This window comes from Chrysemys picta, chromosome 23, assembly GCF_011386835.1.
Source record: "Chrysemys picta bellii isolate R12L10 chromosome 23, ASM1138683v2, whole genome shotgun sequence".
NCBI lineage: Eukaryota > Metazoa > Chordata > Testudines > Emydidae > Chrysemys > Chrysemys picta.
This window is the reverse complement of record NC_088813.1, coordinates 17,338,053-17,349,766: the sequence shown is the minus strand read 5'-3', so window position 1 is coordinate 17,349,766 and position 11,714 is coordinate 17,338,053.

Genomic DNA, 11,714 nt, shown 5'->3' with positions numbered 1-11,714 from the left:
AAACACACAGTCCCCTCCTACCCGGCCGTACGTTTTTCCCGCTGAGCGCTAATAGGCTTGTTTTCAGAGCACAATTATCCCCCTTATAGAAACGTGGAGCCGATGTTCCGAGCGCAGACGTTCGATTACGTCCGTGACCCACGGCAATTAAGTGAATGTTTTTTCACCGCTAGATTTATTATTTGATTTCTTTTGTGAGTGGCAGGAATGGCTGGAACATGGGTCTGAGGGGGCGGCACATCAGGCCAGGACAGAGTGTCCCCTGGAAACGTCAACGCAACCTTTCCTGGGCCAGCTCTGCTCTCCGTGGTGGTCCCGTATGGCTGAGTGAGGCACATAGAAGCTGCCAGCCTAGGTCAGACCCGGGGCCCATCTAGCCAGTATTGACGTGGCCAGCCCCCAGATGCTTGAGGGAGATCCCAGAAACCTGCCGTAGAAGATGTGGGATAATCTGCCCTGCAAATTCGGTCTCCTCCTTGTCTCTAATAACCAGAGACTGGCTTAAGCCTTGCACATAGTGGGGCCGAGGGCCGCTGTTCATTGCTCCCCTGTCCACAGCCAGCGCTGAGTGGCAGGATGTACCACCGCAGGAAAGGCCTGGGAGGCGTCAGGAGTGCAGTGGGGGCTGGTGTCTGACGCCGGAGCTCAGCAGCTGGGGAGAAGGCTAAAGGAAGCGGGACGATGCGGGGCAGAGCGGGGAGCCTGGGGAACAGGGGGGCAACTTTGCAGAGATGATGATGGCTGGTGTATGAGAGCCTAGAAAAACTAGAGCAAAATCTGATCTCTGAGCTAAGCACAATTGAGCTTGGTCGTTAGGGGTGTGGGGAACATCTAGGGAACACTGAGGTATGGCTTATTTGGGGAACACCACACTGGACTATCCGGGGGCTGCACGTCGGAACTGAGGGGCACTGGCAGCGCTGTTTGTGCTGTGCTGCCATGTTTGTGGGTCTAGCCCGCACGCCGTCTCTCAACAAATTCACTATGTTTGTTAAACTAATCCCAGCCCATCCGTGCTGAGCGGCAGGTTCCTCTGGGGAAGGCTCAGACCAGCCCCAGGAACTGCACCATCACAGCAGCCTGGTCCAGGACGAGGTTCTCCGCTTCCCTGCGCAGCCGGGCCCTTTCCCAGCTGGTTGGGAGACACAGGGAGACGGGGCTGTCCTTAGCAGTGTGTGCTGGGCCGTGTCCCCTGCTGCTGCCAGACATCCCCGGCATGCCAGCTGGGCAGCGGCCTGGGGTTCCCCAGCATCCCACAGGATCTGTGATGCAGAGGGCTCCTTATCCTCATGGGCCTGGCCGAGCCCTTTGGCACCGGGTAATCCAGGGCAGCGAGCAGGATATTTAGTGTCTGGTCTGTTACAAGCGATATTGGACTCTAGCCATTTACCTTCTTCCCAAGGAGGGACTGTCAGCTGTGGGGAGCCCAGCGCCTCTGTCTGGCACAGCCTCAGCCCCATGCGATGTGTAAACTGCTGAAGGGGAGAGGCAAGGGGCCAGTAAATCCTGGGTTAAGCTCAGTTTTCATTTTCCAATAGGGGACAGGAGCATTTCTCACACTCTTCTGCCACCCACCAGGCTGCTGGCCCGACCCGAGCTCGGCCACCCTGGGAGAAATGTGCAGCCCTGACAGGCGGATCCTGCTCTTCAGAGCAGGTCAGAGCTGAGATGCTCTGTGCGTCTAGGGAGAGCCTGTGTGGAAACTGTCGTGGGAGGTGCAGATGAGTGTGCCATTACGCACGGGGCTGCTGTGCACTCGTGCAGACTTGCACCACTCCCCGTGCACTCACATTGCTAGGTGCACACTGTGTTTCACCCCACCACCACCTATGCTCCTGCAGCTGTGCGCACACAACACATCTATGCTGCACACCTTTGTGCATGCCACACGTGCTCGCAAACACCTAGCACACTCATCCCCACAGACTCCTGTTGCACAACCACACTCGCACTACCGGCTCTCGTGCACTCTCACCATGGGCGGGCACACACGTCTGTGCCCCGAGGGGGCTTACTGCGGCTGTGCGGTGGATGTCCTGCTGCTCTGCACCCTGCGTAGGGTTACCATATTTTGTGCCTCCACATGGAGGACACTCCACGGCCCCCGGCCCCGCCCCCAGCCCCGCCCACACCCCCCCGCCCAACCCCGCCCCCTCCCCACAGTCTCCGCCCCCTCCCCTGCTTCCCGCGAATATTTAATTCGCGGGAAGCCTGAAGCAGGTAAGGGGTGTGTGGGGGGAGGAGGCGCGGCCCAGGCTGGCCCCCCGGCGTTTCCAGCCTGGGTCAGCTCGAGCCCTGGGGTGCCGGCCCCGGCCGACCACCCCCGGCCCGCACAGCACTGCCGGCCCCCGGCGGCCCGGCGCACCCCTCGGCCCCGCGGGCCCGGCTCCCCGCGGGCCCGGCTCCCCGCCGGCCCGGCTGACCTGGCTCCCCGCCGGCCCGGCTGACCTCCCGATTTTCCCGGACATGCCCGGCTTTTGGGGATTTCCCCCCGGACGGGGATTTGAGCCCCCAAAAGCCGGACATGTCCGGGAAAATCCGGACGTATGGTAACCCTAACCCTGCGCCAAGCTCCAGCTTTCAGAGACAGGCACACAAACGTTACTGGCACAGGCAGTGGCTGCGTGGCCCTCGTGTACCTGAGAAACACAGGGAGCAAACAGTGCTTCTGGGCCCAGCAGGGCACGGTTTGCAGTGGGACAGTTTGAGATCCCCACCCCCTCCTGGGGTTGATGGCAATGCAGGAGCGTGCAGACAGCACAGGGAGCTTTCTTTGTGCCCCTTTGGGAGGGTTTGCATGGGAGTATTTGAATGTTGCCCCCCTCTACCCCCCTCCCCCGCATCTTGGGGGCTCAGGTCTTGGAACAAAGATACAGCCCTGAGTGTAAAGTGCCACCGTCCTGCTCTGGCCGTGGTTCACGGCCACTTCGCCCCTGCGTCAATGGCTGCAGGAGGTGCTGAGCAATGGAGTCAGGCCGCGTATCCCCCTGGCCGCACGGGCCGATCCCTCACCTGCCCAAAAGGTCCCCGGAGAGAGAGTTCTCTCCGGGAGAGCCTGGCAAGGTGCCACGGACGGGGCTGGAGCAATCGTTTGCCTCTCCTGGCAGGCAGTTGGTTGTGCAGCTAATGCGAGGGACTTTGGAAAGCGCAGCGCCTGCAAACACGTATCCCCCTGGGCTAAGCTACGCCGTCCATGGGGAGCCGCAGCTGGTAAAACCCCGAAGGCCCAGGGTAGAGCACCCTCGGTGCTAGCTGGCCCCGCATCCCGCAGCTCTTCACTTGCATGACCTTTCCTGTAAGAGGCGGTGTGCGAAATTATCACTCACCCCCCCCAGTCGTGAGATTGCCTCCTGTTAAAGAAATCTCATGACTTTGAAGCCAGGCTGGTTCCTTTTGTTTGCCTCTTGGTTTCTGAGCTGTTGGGCATCACCTTTACCAGCTACTCTCCATAACCACAAGGCTTACCACTTACTGCCTCTTTTGTCTGAAATGCAAGCTCGGCTTCTCCCAGAGCCTCCTGCCTCCGGGAGCTGGGCTGCTAAGAAACAGCGACTATCCCGATGCTCGGCCACAGTGGAGAATGGCACGGGCAGCTGCTCTGTGGCAGGTGTAAGGAGCCATGCTGCAGACGCCATTTGCAGGGCACAGCAAGAGTTTTTACTGCTCCCAGAAAACCCAGGAACAGTGCTGCAGATTCGTGAGTGCCGCCGACTCGTGGCTTATCTATTCACTCACTTTGTGCATGTGTACGGACACCTCGTACCAGTCACGGTAGCGACTAGCGGAGTTGGCTCAATTCACCAGCCAGTGGGATAAGGAAGAAATCGCCCTTCTCTCCAGTGACCGTGCAGCAGAAGAGAGATGGGACCGGAACTCCATATGCCACAGGCAACAGCTCTCTCAAGCGGTCCACACACCACTCGTTGCACGTGGCTCCGACGTGTGTGTGCTTGTCTCTGGGCGCCGAAGAGCCGATGGCAGTGCAAACCAGCTCTGTGCACCAGCAGAGGAAGGGAAAGGGATTTGTTGGTTGTTTCGGACCTTTTTAATTTAAAGGAAAATCAGTCTCACGATCTCCAGGCCTTCAGGAGAAGTGTTTGGAGAATTGTGCTCCTGATTAAAGACGTGCTGCTCCGAGCAGCTGTTTGCTGGCCTCGCTCCGCTGCATGCCAAGCCGGCTTTCCCCAAACCAGCTCCTAAGCCTGCGGAGGAAGCGCAGCTGAAGGCACCTCATTTGGCGGGGGGCGGAAGGCTCCGTTTAATCAAAGGCTCCGTTTAATCAGCTACACTTGTGCAAAGTGGAAAATTGTGTTGCTGAGTGAATGGAAAGTATCTCTTTGGACGGTTGTAACAAAAAGGGGATGCAGGGTGCCCCAACTGACATCCAGCAGAACTCAACCCCCTTCCCACGCCCCCGCTACCGCCCCCAAATGCCGAGCTAACCCCCACCACACAGCTCCAACGTTCTTACTATTGCTTATGTGCATTGTGCTCGTGCTTAGGAGCCCAGCCATGGCTCAGGACCCCCAGGTGCCAGGCCTGGTACATACGCAGAACAGCAAAGCAGTCCCTGCCCAAAGAGCTTCCAAGCCAAGTGTTTGCCCTAGGTCCCAGCCTGGGGCGTGTGTATTAGACACTGAGCTGTCTGGGCCCAAGCTGGAGATTAAAATAAACATCCACACTGGTTTGCAGCAAGTGCTGACCACCCGCCCTCTGGAAATCCAGCTCCATTCAGATAGCTGGAGACTGGCGCCAACACTCACTAGCCACTTCTTCCAACCTGAGAGCTGGCCTCAGCCTAAGGGGCGCCTAGAGCCGGGGCGTGAGCTGAAAGCAAATGGAAGGAGACAGCCACATGTGATGGAAAAGACCCAGAAGCAGGGCACAGCTGGGATGCTAATGAGGGAGGGGGATGATGGGAAAGGTCTCAAGGATTTGCCAAAGGCTCCAGCCCAGGCCATGGGGTGAAAGAGGGAGACATTGGAGCCGGGGTGCTGGAGCCATTGTGATAGTGGGGCTGCTGAAAGCAGAAGTCATGGATTTGAGCAGTGTAACTACTACAAGCCGGGGGTGCTGCTGCACCCCCAGCCCCCTGCACTGGAGTGAGACGGGATGACCAGCCTCGCCTGGTGGTGGCTTCCTTTGGCTTCCTTCACAGGAGAGCAGACCAGGAGCCAACGGAAGCCACCACCAGGCTGCAGCCAATGGTAAAATTTGTGGGACTGAGGAATGTCTGTGCTCGCTAATAGGTCTGTTTGGAGAGGAAATGCTTTGCCAGTGAGAACTTAGTTTAAATAAGGGCTGATCCGCTTCAGAAGGAGCAGCCGGCTTCTCTGAAGCCCTTTGATGGATCTGACTTGTGGACAGGATTGGCAGGCGGATGGAACTGCCCAGGGCACGGTCATCGGGGAGACTTCTTGGTGTGAGTCGCTGCTTGTCGAGGGAGCCCCCCAAGAAAAACGGAGACTGGGCATGCCCCCGATCTGTCCCTGTGTTAGGAAACAAGTCTGGCAGCCAAGCCCTCAGCCTGGCCCTGCACTGATCGGGGGGGCTTCCAACACAGGAAAGTCCCCGGGGGGGCTGTTTCTGCCCGCTTTGCACAGCCAGGGCAGCACACGATTGGGAATCAAGGCCCCAAAGTCCCAGTCCCAGGAAACACTGCAATGCCAAGGCGGGGCTGGCAGAGCCGCTGTCGCTCCGGGCAGCCTGTTATTGCCACGGCCCTTCTGCGGGTCCGTTTTGTTGGCGAACACGGTCCCTGTCTGAGGGGAGGCCGGCAGAGCGGCTCGGCTCTTCCCAGCCTCGAGCGGAATCCCTCGTTCCCTTCCTCGGCTCTCCCCACGGTGGGGCTGCTGGATCTGCTTCAGTTGCCCGTTGGCAAGAGGAGGGGAAGGTCTCGGCACATGTTGCGGCTGATCTAAACCCAGGCTAATCCCGCTTCCCCTGTTCAGTGCTCCCAGCAGGGCTCTCGCTGAGCCCGCACATTAATCTTCCTCTGTGATTGCCTCCCCAGCCGCAGTGTGCGAAGGGGAAAGGCGGCTACGTTCTCCTTTCTGGGGCTCCTGAGGCTGGGAGGGGAGGAGCAAACTCTGAGGCCACAAGCTCCTGTCGCCCAGCTTGGGTCCTGCCTGGCTCGCTGGATGGTGGCGGGTGGGAATGGGGTGTTGCTTTTTTCCCAAGCAGGAACATCGGCTCTTGGCTGCTTCAGCCCAGACTCTGCACCATGGCAAATGTGCATCCTTCCTTCCATGCACAAGCCCACCGACACGCCTGCCCAGAAACCCGACAGGTGCGCACGGCTCCACACGCGTATCCCCAAGTGTTTATTCCAGAGCCCCCAGCCAAGTTCAGAGCCCGGCTCCGGTGGCTGCTCGACATACACGTAGCAACAGAGGCTCCCTGCCCCCCCGAGCTTGCGGTTTACATGGGCTGGACAAAGAAGGAAACGTTATCACGTCTGCCTTTTAGGGAGGTGAAACGAGGAAGAAAATGAGTATGGGCAGATTCTGAGATGCCTAAATCCCATTGAAATAATGAGGCAGCTAAATACCTTTCAGCCCTTTATCCCTTGTCTAAGGTCCCACGGTGAGTTCTTGGCACTGCCAATAGTTGAACTCCAATCTCCTGGGTGCGAGGCGAACACCTTAACTACAGGACCTCCCTTCCTCTCTTGTGCCAAACTTGCAGCGTTCCCCATTCCAACTGTTTGTTTCCCTGCTAAGTGTGGGCTACACCCTGCACCTAGTTACACTGTTGTCACTGGAGTTGCATTGACATAACTGGAACAAATCCGGCCCATGGTGATCAGGATGCTAGCGGTATCCTCGGAGGTTCTCCAGGTCTGAGCAGGCGGCAGATGCACATCAGCATTCCTGGGAGGATGGGTTCGTCTCTGGGATGGCAGCTGTCTGGAGAGAGGCATTGACTGGGGGATTAATTGTCTGACCCACCCTCCATCAGCGCGCTTAATACTAACACCAAACCCCGTGGGGTGCCGCTGTTAAGATAGGGTTACCATTCGTCCGGATTTACCCGGACATGTCCTCCTTTTTGTGCTAAAAATAGCGTCCGGGGGGAATTTGTAAAGTACTCAAAATGTCCGGGATTTCCCCCCTCCCCGGCAGAGCAGAGCGAGCGGCTGGGAGGGCTGCAGGAAAGTCCCGGGCTGGATTCGGGAGCAGCTGTAGAGGAGCCGGATCCGCCCTGCATTCTGAGCAAGTGTATCAGCACAAAGTGCAGCCCTCCCCTTTTGCAACTGGGAGCGGTTTCTGCCATGCAGCGTAGCAAAACGGGAGCGAGAGCACTTTGTGCTGATACAAGGGCAGCTCTCCCCTGCAGCCCGGTCCAGCAGCACTGTGCAGGGCCAGGGACCGGGTTTTGTTGTGCTGGGGAGCTCAGCCACATGTCCGGCTCAGCTCGCACAGAGCCCAACACCCTGTTCTGAGCAGCAGGGTAAGGGGGGGCAGGAGAAGGGGCAGGGAGGTTCTGGAGGGGGCAGTCAAGAAACGGGGGGGGGCTTTTTGGGGGGAGTGGAGAAAGTTTTGGGCAGTCAGGGTACAGGTAGGGGGTAGGGTCCTGGGGGGCAGTTGGGGGGGGGTCTTAGGAGGGGGCAGTTAGGGGACAAGGAACAGGGAGTCTTAGGTAGGGGGTGGGGTTCTGGAGGGCAGTTAGGAGCAGGGGTCCCAGGAGGGGGCAGTCAGGGGACAAGGAGCGGGGGGGTGGGGGGCTGGGAGTTCTGGGGGGAGCTGTCGGGGCAGGAGTGCGGAGAGGGATCGGAGCAGTCAGGGGACAGGGAGCAGAGGGGTTTAGATGGGTTGGGAGTTCTGGGGGGGGCTGTCAGGGGGTGGGGAGTGGTTGGATGGGGCGTGGGAGTCCCAGGGGTCTGTCTGGGGGTGGGGGTGTGGATAAGGGTTGGGGCAGTCAGGGGACAAGAGGCAGGGAGGCTTAGATAGGGAGTGGAGTCCTGGGGGGCAGTTAGGGGCAGGGGTCCCAGGAGGGGGCAGTCAGGGGACAAGGAATGGGGGGAGGGTTGGGGGTTCTGGGGGGGGCGGGAAGTGGGAGGGGCAGGGGCGGGGCTAGGGTGGGGCTCCTCCCGTCCTCTTTTTTGCTTGCTGAAATATGGTAACCCTATGTTAAGACCTCAAGCCAGACGTACATTCTCTCTGCACCAGTTGCCTGGGCTGCCACCTTAATCTTCCTCCTGCTACTTCCAATTGTAAAACTAAACAAAACTGTCTGCATGGGGCTGCAGCTAGGAGTGCGGGGGCTGGGCCGTGGTTGCCTGAGCATTTGCTAGGCCAGATTCTTAAACCTTCATTTGGGACTTCATCAGACCACATGGGGCAGGCTGCCCACCCTGAGAGAGCCCGTCAAGGTGGAAGAGCCAAGAGCGCTGCATTTAAAGGGGATGGGGGGGATTGTCTGAGGCTGTGGCAGGGACACCATTAAGCTCTTTGAGGCAGTGACAGTCTTACTAGATCTTCAAGTATCAGAGGGGGAGCCGTGTTAGTTTGTAACCACAAAAGCAGTGAGGAGCCTGGTGGCTCCTTAAAGACTAACAGATTTATTTGGGCATAAGCTTTCGTGGGTAAGAAGTGGTTTTTTTACCCACAAAAGCTTATGCTCAAATAAATCTGTTAGTCTTTAAGGTGCCACCAGACGCCTCGTTGTTTTTACTAGATCTTCGTAGAGCACCTAGCGTAGTGGGTCCCAGATCTTGGTTCGGGGCTCCAGGGATTACCTTAATACACGTAACAAGTCAGCATCATCTGCATTTCTAACTAGAACTGTCCTTTTCCCCTCCCCTTTCTGCTTTGGGATAAACATCGGCGGATGCTGCACTAGCTTTCCCTGCGCGGCTCTTCTGACGCCCCTCAACCCTGACCGACAACCCCCTGCTAGTCCAGCTCCAAGTCCCCCTGCCCCCCACAATTCTGCCAATAAACTTGAATCCTGTCCTACAGCACCCCCTACTGTTTCCATCCCTGAACCGACATTGGGTTGCTAGTTATGTCAGAAAGACAAATGTGTGACCCCTTCCAACTATCGTGGCCCTGGGCTGGATTTGAATCAATGACCTAGAGGCTGAAACGCCCCTTAGTCCATTCCCCATAATTTCCCTAACCAGATACTTTTCATGGGTTTATTGTTTTGTCTGTTGGGAGCTGGGAGGCAAGCCAGTGCCGCCAAAGGACTCTTGATCTCTCTATTACCTTGTGTCATTTCTCAGTTGATCTAAGAAAACACAGCGCTCGGCTTGGTTTTTCCATGCTCATTCAAAGCAGATAAAAGTTTCCAGATAAAGAATCCTGGGGGTTCAGAGACTGTCGTGGTAAACTTGGTGGAAAAAGCTTATGGTAGGTAGTAGATCTCTGGGGCTTGGTAGACTAAAGAATTCTGGCAGAGGATGGGTTGTGACTGTAACAACTTCTCTGGCAGAGGCCCAAACTCGAGGGACTGGGTGTGGAAGTGAAATGGGAATTCATTCTCCATGACCCATTCATTCAGGCTGTGGGTGCTGTGCAGAGATTGCCAAGACCCTAGGAAGGGGCAGACAGCGAAGGTCAGCTGCATGGTGGTTTCTGTGACATGGGCACCTGTCTCGGAGGAGCTGGGCTGAGACTCCTCAAACTCATTTCACAAAACAAAATGCTGCGCTCAGCTATGTTCTGCCTAGTTCTGAAATGCCCTAGGCCATCTGAAATCCTGAGTCCTTGCTGGACTCCCTGCAATTCAGATGTGTGGCTCCTGCCTGTCTGCATTCACACTTACCTCCAAAAGTCTCAGGTCCGTCTAAACAACACAGCCACACGTTGCCAGAGCTGGTCTCCAGCCCTCTCCGAAGAGCTCTAGTCCTGCACCCACTGATGTTCTACACCTGCCATGCTGAGCTATGTGCCCGACAGCGGGGCATGGCAACGCACCTTAGTGCTGGCCAGAGATCTCTCCCTGTTCCAAGGAAACCTAGGCACTATTGCAGAACCCGAAGCGCTGCCCAGGTAAATGTGCTTTGTGATATGCCAGGCATGAGGGTGCCACCCCAGTGCGAGGCTGTGCCCAATGACTCGAGCGGCAGACAACCACAGCCCTTCTGGTTTTATTGCTGGTTTCCAGGCTCAGGCTCGGCAGAGGTGATGGGACCTGCCCTGACCATTTTGTCCCTCTAAGTGGACAAAGGCAGGAGAAATGGAATGTTCTCACCTGTGAGGTGGGGGTGAGGTACAGAATGATGACAGCCCAGATCCCATGGGAGTTAGGTGCCTAAATACCTATGAGGATCTGGGCCTTCAAGGAACATGCCCAGGGTCACACAGGGAGTCGGCAAGAGCTGGGAAGTGAGCCCAGCTTTCCAGAGTTCCCTCCCAATCCAGGGCCAAAACTGTGAAATCCTCCTTCACCCCATTCTTGGCTCCTCTCCAGGGGCTGGATCCCTCTTGCTCCCTACGGATTCTCCCCTCACTCGTTTGGGGGAATTTAGCCTGAGGAAAAGATTTTTAAAGCCCGAGTGAGTGGGGGCCCTGAGGATGAGACCCCAGGGATTTGCTGATGTTGCTAGAATTTCACCTTTTTGTAATTTCTTGGGAAACAAGTAGCAATAAAATGCTTTAGAAAACCTGAAAATGGTGTCCCTTTCAGCCCACCAAGGTACCTCTGCCCAGATGCCTTGGGGAAACCAAACAGTCGGGCAGCTTCTCAGGCCGGTGACAGGCATTGTTCGAAGGTGGAGGGACGTGAGAAAATCCCAAACGGCCGGACGTTCCCATTTGTTTGTGGAAGATGTTTCCTCTCTGAACTGGGTACCAGGCAGCCTTGATTGGGGTCCAATGGCCACGTTCTCATTTGATGTAAACTGGTATCAATCCACTGATGTTGCCGGGGGCTACGCAGATTTACCCCAGCTGAGAGTCCAGCCCTGCAGGGCCTGTTGCCGTGGGATACGGAGAGGCAGGTCGGAGGGGAGGATCTGCTGACAGAAGGGAGGAGGATGTGGCTGGGAGGAGAGGGCGCAATGGTTTTGACCTCCTGGCATGTCCCTGAGCACGTCATGCTGCTGTACCGAGCAGGAGATTAAATGAGCACTCACCTTGTTCAGCCCTCTGCCTCCCTCCGGGAAGCTCCTTGGGGAGGCACTGTCTGTCTATGTGGCTCTAGGCACTTCTGCCATATAAAGAATCCAAGTAGACCAGGTGAAAGCACAGAGACAGCGAGAAATGAATGGAGGGTGCGTACTGGGCAGATCAGTAGGCATGGGGCGGGGGAGACACAGGCACAGGAGTATGCAAAGAGACTAGGATTTGGGAGAGGTCTATGCCCGGAGAAGCTGAGCGGGTTTGCGTGGAGATGGCTGGATGGAGGGTTATGCAGGGGGAAGGGAGGACAAAGACAAGCTGAAGGGCACGTGCGTGGATAGCTGGATGAGCGTGTGGTGTATCTGGCAGGAGGAGAGCTCTGCGGCAACTCACCAGTGGGATATCTGGCACGGTCTGCCATTCAAATATGTTCAGCATGTAGCTTCCCGGAGCTCGTCCGTGGTACTGCTGCTTTGCTTGTCCTCAGGAGATGGCATGCAGCAGCTCCATCCAACAGCAACAGGGCCTTGGAGAGATAGCTGAGACACGCAGCCAGCAACACCTGTCAGTAAGAAGTTGTGACTAATTTGTTTTATCCCTTTTTTGAGGCAATGGCCAACAAAAACAAAGGGCCGGGCCGCTCGG